We start from the raw sequence: 9574 nt of genomic DNA, 5'->3' as shown, positions 1-9574 counted from the left end.
AGTTAGTGTTCTCATAATTAAAATATTTTAAAAGTCCTGATTTGGACCTTCACCTCTCCTTGCAAAACTTCGCATATTTTTGAGACATTCCAGCCTAAGTCAGGTTATTCCTAAGTAACTATTTTTATGGAGTAGCTTTCACTCCCTCACACCCCTTATGACCTATACTGCAGCCTATATAAATTGATCCTTACAAGACATCGATAAGTTAGTCAGGGATAACATCTTTGTTTTCTAAAAGTGATCAAATACCTCAGAAAAATCTCAGAGGGAGTCAGCTATGGACAGGATTTAACAGTCCTTGCTCTTGATTAGGTTTCTTAAAGAATTATTTTTCTGAAGTGGGTTGTGTTGAGCTCTTTCAGTGTTAAAATTCAAAGCTGGTACAGAGTAGAATAAGAGATTCTCATACATTCCTCTCTATAGAATGACACTAGTCAGAACTAATGACTGAAATTTTCCTGAAGTTTCAGCTATTCATCAGTGCCAAGGAAAGGAAAATGTTGTCTGGCAAGTTATTGTGGTACCAGAAGTGCCCTTTGGTAAAAATTGCTTCTCTTGTTAATTGCCAGCAGCACTGAGGTGAGTGAAGACATTCTGATACTAATGTACCACTGTTAGTAAAATTTGTTCTATGTGAGAAAAGCTTAATGCTGCAAAAATAAGAATTGCAAAATGAGAGCATGCAGTTGTCAGGAAGGCAGATCTCCAAAGGCAGATGGAGTGCAAGTGTTGGAATCCCAGAATCCCAGAATGGTTTAGGTTGGAAGGGACCCTAAATTCATCTCATTCCAGCCCCTGCCATGGGCAGGGACACCTTCCACTAGCCCAGGCTACTCCAAGCCCCATCCAGCCTGGCCTTGGGCAGGGACACCTTCCACTAGCCCAGGCTACTCCAAGCCCCATCCAGCCTGGCCTTGGACACTTTCACGGACAGGAAGGACTTTTTCAGGGACAGCCACAGCTTTTCTGGGCACCCTGTGTCAGGGCCTTCCCACCCTCACAGGAAGAAATCTGGTAAAGTGCAAAACTATACACTGGCATGTAAATTAACAAACTGTAAACATTTCTAGGAACCTTTTGCTGAAAGAGACGCAAAAAGAAATTCAACATATTTAAGCTGCACTAATGGTGTCCAGCTCACTGTATTTCTAAGAATGATTCTGTTTTATATTTCCTGCATGATTGAATAATGGCACCACAGATCTCCTCTGCAGTGTGGTGTTCTTGCTGCTTTTAAGGATGTGAGAAAAGGCTGCCAAGTACTTTCCAAGTGCAGGCTGTCCTCCTGCCAAGCCATCAGCATGAGGGTTTGTGCTCAGGGCAGCTGTGGTGCAGATGCAGAGCTGTGCTCCCCAGCAGGAGCCCTGTTGACACAGGGACACTGCTGTCATGCCCAGGGGATTGGGGACTGTGTCCCTCATGCTCAGCACTCCCTAGATCATACCCAGATACTCTGCCCAGTTTGGGGCTCTCCCTGCAGGAAAGGCATTGATAGACTGGAGAAAGGGAAGGCAAGGGAGGACCCCAGGATGGCTGGGGCTGGGGAACTTCCCCTGAGAGGAAAGGCTATGGGAGCAGGGCTTGGTCAGCCTGGGGCAGGCAAGGCTTTGGGAACCCTACACATCTAGCCCTTCCTGTGAGGTTACTGAGCCAAGGTGAGAGGTGACAAGAAGCCAAAACAAGAAAGTTCTAGATGAATATAGGGAAGACCTCTTCCACATGAGGACACTCTACAGTAGCACAGTTGTCCAGCAAAGTTGTGCCATCTCAATCCTTGGAAGTTTTCCAAATGCAGGCAGTTCAAAGCCCTCAGTAGCCTGCTCTGACTCCAGAGCTGACCTGCCCTGAGCTGGAGCTTGGACAGGGACCTCTGAGGGCCCCTCCAGCCCAAGATATCCCATCATCCTGTGATTTTGCACTTGGGTGCAAGACAAGAAAGCCTGGGAGATGGATAATAGTGTATTTCAATACAATGCTCTGTGTTGGGAGCATTTTTGTTCTCTGCAGCAGGTAGCAAAACTGTGCAGCATGAGAGCTGAGAGAGCTTTCATCAGCTCCTGCTTTCCACTGCTCCTGCTGTAATGGAAATAATTCTTCTGCTCCTTGCAGCAGCAAAATAATAGTAAAGAAAATTACTCCAGTATACTGAGACATGTTTTTTCCATGTCGTCCTTTCAAATAAAATATTTATTACCTGTTAAAGTGATTGAAGGTCACCTGTTCATTTCCTTTCAGAAACCAGCATAGAGAGGGAAGGAAGAGAAAATACTCATGTTGTAAAAATCTGAAGGCAGAGAACTGTAAATAGGAGGCAAAATATGAGGCAAATCAGGAGAAAATGTCCATGTTGGTGCATAAATCCACTGTAACATTACAGTACATTACAGTGAAGCAAGATAAGGGTATTAATAAATGATAGCAAAGGAAAACTAAATGGGCATTGGTAGGATGAGGTAAGGTCTGCCCTAGCAGTAGTAAAAGAATCCTTTTCCCATGCCAAGTGTCCCTGTCAAACAGAGCAGGAGGGATTTCTGAGGCATTTTGTGCAGGGTACAAACTGTGCAGAGCAGCTTTGCTCAGGATCAACTCAGGTACAGTGGGGCAGGAGGAAAAGGCACTGAGGTTGTTCTGAAACAACACTGGCTTGGGACCAATGGCTTTGCTACAGTTTAAGATTTAGATTCTTTAAAAATAAAGCAGAGCAAGCAAGCTGCATGATCTTTAGGGGAAAATGTTTGATGTTATGAATGGGAAAGAAGGGAAATTAACCAAGATTGCTCAGCACAGAATGGTATTGTGGTGGTAACTGTGATGTGCCTCTTCCTCCTGCCAGAGCTGTAGCAGTCTGGTCAGAATGCCCAGTGGCAGTCAAGGGGAAAAGCCCTTTTCTGGATCATGAGAGACCTGAAAGATAATACCCCAGTGATATATCTGCAGAACTTTGCAGATTGTGGCTTTATTTTGAGGCTTGTAGGCAAAATAAGTGAGAGGGAGAGAGTTGGGGCAGATTAACTACTCACAGAGGTAACATGAATAAAGGCAAATTGTAACAGAATCCATGTTCTCAAGGATCAAGATGTACAAATTAGGGATTCTATTGGCTGTATTCCTCTGGAAAAGAAGCATGGCATGAGACATTACAGGCTCTTCAGTATTCAGGCCCTGCCATTAACTACTTGCTTTTAAAAAAGTCACTTAAAATCAGAATATTGTAGCCAGAATTTGGACAGTCAGTGGTGACCCTAGAGGGAAAGATATTGCTAAAAACAGCAGTTGGTAAATCCAGTATGAGCTGGGAGTGGAACAGATAGGAGCAGGTAGTAAAAGAGTGGATCTCATTTAGGAAGGGTCAAAGACTTATTTTTATCCCTCCCGTGTATCCCAAAAATTTCAATGCACTTGATCCCAGTAGAGCTTTAGTGGAGAAATGCACTGCTCAGGCAGTGAGCAAGCAGGGACACCAAATCTTCCACTTTTGATGGGAACCGTGCCAGGCAAAGTTCTTTGATGTAAATTGCTTATAAAAAGGCAGGGGAAAAATATCTCAAATATCTCAACTCTAAACTTGCACTATAACAATATATTAATAATATAATAATATTTTAATAATAATAATAATTTTTGGCAGCTTCAGGGGCAGGAAGCATTCCAGTGTAGGCACAAGCAGAACAATCCCACAACCACAGCTGAGGAAAAACAGCAGGACACTGCTATCAGTGACTGGCAGTAATTCAGAAGTGTTTCCATAGGAGCATTCAACTGCAGGGTTCAGAAAGTGATTGTATCAGCAAAGTAAAAACAGAGGTCAAAATTGGCCAAGAATTGGAGGAGTAGCTCCAAGATACTATTTATTATCTCCTTCATAAAGTGAAGTTTCAGGCAGTGATCAAAGGGGCTTGCCAGTTTAATAAATGAAGGATAGTTCCAAGTAGCACATCCTCAAATCACAGAAATGGCCATGCAACTGAAAAAGTATCTGAAATTCACATTCTTCAACATTTCAGGAGGCAAAACCCCAAACTCACTTAGACTGAAAAAAACCCCGTGTTTACAAAATCAATAGCCTTAGGGCTTAGATCAGAAATTCACTATGTTTTCAGAGTATGGTTCTTTGAGAAGACATTTTATGTCTCCTTAGCTTTGGAAGTGTCTCCAAGGCACATTAAGACATTTGACTGAAATAGAAGAGGTGGATAATTAGTGGCATCATTTGTAAACACATGCTTAATTGGGCTTTTGGAGAGGGGTAGCATGCACTTAATGCCTGGTATTAATTCTGCATTTGATACTTACAATAGTGTATTAGCAGGTGTAGGATGACAGAGCATGTAATCACTTAATCAGATAATTAGCTTATTATAAATATTTTTGTTTGTTTGGATTTTTATTTTAGGCTTTACCTAAATATCCCTTTTATGCAGCAAGAGAATTAATTCCACTAATCTAAAACTTGTTGTACAGCCACTACAAAACCAAAGGTACTAATTGTTTCTGCTAGAGAGAGAGGCTCTGTCTGCCCAAAGTGACACCTTTGTGCAGGTGTTCAGAGCCACCCAGGTCCCCTGACACAGGTGGGACTTCCCAGCCATGAAATAGGTCCAGCTTGTTCCATAGGGTGGGAGTAGCACACTGAGCACGTGGCTGCCTTCTCCCTGAGGGGTGCTGGGTGCATGGTCTGTCCCCTGTAGCCAGTGGATATTCCAAATTCAGGCTGCAAATGTTAAGCTCATTTCTTCCATTCCCAGAAGTCCAGGGCCCAGAGGTAAAGGCCAAAGAGTGGGATCTCATTCTAAGTAGCTTGAGGAAAGCAAGAAAATGTTGTTTCTGTGCTCTTCAAAGGGGCCAGTGAGTAAGACAGATCCCAGCTTTGGTATCAAACTGCAGCTGGTTTTCCTTGTAACTCCTCCTTTACTACTTTTATTACAGTAAGTGGATTGAAGGGAAAGAAATCTTGGTTTTTGCCTTGCTTCCTCAGAAGATTTTGCACATCCTTTCAGAAGGGTTTAAGTAGTGTCAGGGCAAAGAAAACAGAATCCTACACCTCTGGTGCCTAGCAGAGGTAGTTTGAACTGAAATAGGGACACGATTAAACCCTGTTTACAACTTTTTATTCAGCAAACAACATCCTGCTCTCTGCAGTAAAGAAACAAGGGTATTTAAAGCCTGGCAAATGAAGGGAAGTTCTGTATGCAATGTTTGGAAATAGTTTTAAAGCAATAAGTACATAGAAAGTGTTGCAAAGATGAAGTCAAAGATTTATGAGGTGTATAAGGTGTTTGTGGGATGAACTGCAGGCAGAGATGAACCCACAGTAAAGCTATTTCTTGCGCTGATGAACACATTTCAGTTGTGGTGAAAAGAATGTGGTGTACCCTGGAGAACAAATTTAGCACTGTTAGGCTGTTCTCATCCTAGGGCTGCGGGCAATATTTTACATATGTGCAATATTTTAGGTGTGTGACACAAGACAGCACAGCAGCAGGGTTAGAAACAGGAGAGTTTTGGGAGGGAGAAGCAATACCTGCACACAACTTTTTGGGACCCAAATAGGAGCTGGAGGCTGACTGTAGATGGAAACCGAGTGTTTCTGTATTGAGGCCTGACTTGTAGTTTATTAATACATCTACTGATCACTAATTAGGTGCAATTAACAGCCTGCACACAACAGCCGCCTGGGTGATATTTAAGATAATTATCTGGTGCCCTCTAGTGGAGCACGAGACAGATATAAGCAGACTTTTTTTTTTTTTTTTTTTTTTTTTTTTGAAAAGACAGATTTGTTTTTCTTCCAGTGAATGGCCCAACCAAGAACCTTTCCTGGAATCATTGAAGCCTTGTGCTTGCACTGAAAATCATGCAAAAGGTAAATAAGTGTGAGGATGACTTGGTCTGTTGTGCTGATCTTTACAAGTAAAGATCAAAATTTAAAAAGCAGTGACCAAAAGCATATTTTTAAAGAGTCAAGGATAAGGAGAAGGCAAAAAGACAAGAGGGTGGGAGGATTAACAAAAAAAGGGGGAAAATACTAAGAAAAAAATCAGGATATGTTTTAATGATTCTTGGCTTAAGCATCAGTTACAGGAAATGAATAACTATTCCTTCTCTATTTAATATCTTATTTTGGAAGATTTCCTGTAACTCAGACTTACCTTGTTTTGTAGCTGGGCAAAACCTGCAACCCTCAACCCGACTGTTTCCCTGAGTGGAGAAGCTCAGGGGATGATTGTGCCACACTTTCCAGAGGCTGCTTAAATTGTGCAAGGCTATCCCTGAGCTGTGTGTTTCAAATATAGCTTAGGGAGGCTTGCTTTTAACTCATCTGTTTTTCCATTACTTGAACTTCAGTAGTGACCTCAAGAAAGGATGGAAAATAGGTGTTTGCCAGCTGGGTCCTCGCTCCAAACTCACATGTGTCTCACTGGAGCAGCTGTGCCCATTTCTACATAACACAGCTCTGCTCCCCAAATGCTGGGAGTTCCCTGACTTTGCTGCTCCAGCCTGGACAGCACTTGGCTTCTGTAGATCTGAGATCTGATTTATTTGGAGGTGCTGGAGCATATTGAACACACATTTCAGCCCAGCGTATTAGGTAGGACTTTGCATTTGGAGTTTCTTTCCAAGATCACAGTTGCCAGCCTTATGAATTAGGGATCTGCAGTGGATTTTGGTAGGTGCTGGGGTGTAAAATAAAAAGAAGCCACCGGGGCTAGCTTCTTAGCCGGATAGCTGATCCCTCGTAGGGTAAGTGCCCCAGGCAAGCAGTCTCAAGGCCGGATACCTCAGCCCTCTGGAGGCTGGGGTTCCCTAGGCCAGACTGCAGCACAGCCATGACCCCTAGCAAGCTTAGTGATTGTCAGCTCTTAGTGAAAATCAGCTCTTTTATGATTTCAGCTCTTAGCTTGCTCGTAGGGGCTGTGGCTGGCCGTGGCTTCTGGAAGGCAGAGGAAAGAGAGAGGAGAAGGCGGCCAAGGGTTCCACGATGGTTTATTCTGAGGGTCTCGCGAAGGGTCTTGAAGCTGCTCTTCTAAAGAAATGGGCCAAGACAGCCTCTTTTATAGGGTTAGGGAGGATTGAAAACTGACCAATTGTAAGGGTTAGGGAAACTAGCCTATGGGGTCACAGAGAGATAAGCAGGCCTGGAGGACCAGAGTGAGGACTCCTGGTTCAATTCCTATGACTCAGCAAATACCTATCTCTAAACACCCCTCCAGGAGCTGTAGCCGGCCCTGCGCCTGCTACACTGGGGACAGGCATTATGTTAGGGTAGAGGTCTAAAAAAGAACTAATTTCTCCTTTTGGGTTCTACTTCCACTCTTCTTTGATTATTTTCAGGCCAAGGGATGGAAAAGCGAGAGTGTGGCTGTATGTTGTTACTTGTTTCTAAAGTCTCTGGTTCTGCTATTTGGCAAATTGCTGCCTTCTGAACAGCAGCAAGAACACATTTTGGAGAAATACAGCTTACACCTCTTTTCTGCAGCCTCACACATCTGCTTCAGATTTGCAGCAGGAGGAGAAATGGGATGTGCAATGCTAGTTTATGGACACAGCAGATGTTCATGTATCAGCATACACACACACACACTCTGAATAAAGAAGATTTAACCTTTTGGGATTCACTGCAATGAGGCACAGGGCTGGCAAGACGTACAGAACCATCTGCAATAATGGTTTCCACAGCACTTGTACAGAACCTGGATTTGTGAAGTCCTAATTCTCCACAGGGTCTACAATGAGGAAAGCTTCGTTGCTGAGTGTCTCTGTACAGTAAGACAAGAACAGCAGTTCAGGTCTTATTTCTACACTGTTTTTTGTTCCTCAGAAGAAATCTGTCAGAATATGGATTTAGGAGTTAATGGCCTGGAAGCAAAATCCCACAGAACTGTCTATGTTAAAAGCTGTCAGAATTTACTGCTATCTTTAAAACCATTAGTGGAAAGGATATAACCCATTCCAGGCAAAGAGGGAAAAATGGAATAAGCCATTTTTTTTCCCAGACAAAGAAAATTATGAGTATTAATGTGTGGTCATTTTAGATTTCTGGCCAGACCCCTCTCCTGACAATATTTGTCTTGTGTAGTTAAAAATGGCAGCATTAATACATTCTGCTTCCATGAGCCCCTTCGTGGTAGCTGATTGGAAAGATCAATAATGTGCCTCAGGTTGTGAGTCATTAGAAGCTTATTTTCTAGTGTTGATTATTACAATGTATGTGAGCAAGTGTGATCAAAGCAGATTATCTACAATACACAGCAGTGTGGTCTATTGGAGTAGCACGTTTCCAAAACTGTGGAAAGCGGTTTCAGAGAGAGCTGACAGATTACTACAATGTTTATCATTGTTACAGCCTCAGTGGGAGTCTGGTTTAATCTAATGAACATAACAGTGGGAGCACAATGACAATAAAAATTAGAAGCACTGAAGAACTCTATTATGTGGCTGGTGTGACTGGGAATGACAGACATTACAAAGAGTGCACAACAGGAGGATGTTAAAGGGTGACTACTGCTCAAAGAATCCTTTTTTTGTACTCATTATATTAAGCTGAGATTTTTTTTTTTTTCCCTGCGCTGTCTGCTGTGAGCACCCACTCCAGGTGTTCTTCATTGCCTTCTCTGTTCTCTGAACTGGCTCTGCTGGGAAGATAGCTCTGGTCAGAGAATCCCAGACTGGTTTGGGGTGGAAGAGACCTTAAAGCTATCCCAGTCCCACCCCCTTCCATGGCCAGGGACACCTTCCACTATCCTGGGCTGCTCCAAGCCTTGTCCAACCTGGCCTTGGACTCTTCCAGAGATCCAGGGGCAGCCACAGCTTCTCTGGGCACCCTGTGCCAGGGCCTGCCCCCCACCATTGAAAAAAACTTCTTCTTAAATTAGATCTAAATGTCTTAATTTTTCCAGGAGCTAAAAGAAAATCATGGGTTTTGGTGATAATTTAGCAACAATAGAAAACACTACCTTGAAAAAATGAGTTTAAAACAAGCCTGCTTCAAACTTTGGAAGCAATTTAAGCAGTACTGTTTGAAAGGAGTTCCAGGCATCTCTGGTGATAAGGTAAGGGGCAGTGGGATGAAACTGTCAATAGATACCAAAGCTTTGACTACCATAAAAAGCAGGCATTTTTGGGAGCTTGTTCCACACTTCTGTGTTCTTTAGAGGACTACCTGTTGTGTTCCAGGAACAGGTATGCTCAAGTAAATCTCACAGGAGGCAGTTTCAATTCATGAAACCTGGTGGGTTCCTTTTCCCACTGCTTTCAGTGATTGATTTTGCAGAAGTCTGGTGGGTTGGTGTGCAAGGAGAGGGAGGACCTAAATCCACAAGGTCCACAAGTGGAGGAGCAACTTTCACAAACTTCAGGCCTGGCACATGCCCTGGTCCTGAACACCTCCAGCAGGAACAGAAGAAAGAAAATCATCTGTGTCTGAACAGTCAGGGAAACAGAGCTGTTGGACAATGAAACTGTAGAGTACACACCTGATTTCACAAAGCAACCAAACCCAGATTTTTAATGTCCTTTCTTGTGAAATAAATGACAGCAGTACTGTGTAGCCATTGATCAGAGAAGACTCAAA

Source organism: Haemorhous mexicanus, chromosome 9 (assembly GCF_027477595.1).
Source record: "Haemorhous mexicanus isolate bHaeMex1 chromosome 9, bHaeMex1.pri, whole genome shotgun sequence".
NCBI classification, from domain to species: domain Eukaryota; kingdom Metazoa; phylum Chordata; class Aves; order Passeriformes; family Fringillidae; genus Haemorhous; species Haemorhous mexicanus.
This window is presented reverse-complemented; position numbering follows the sequence as displayed.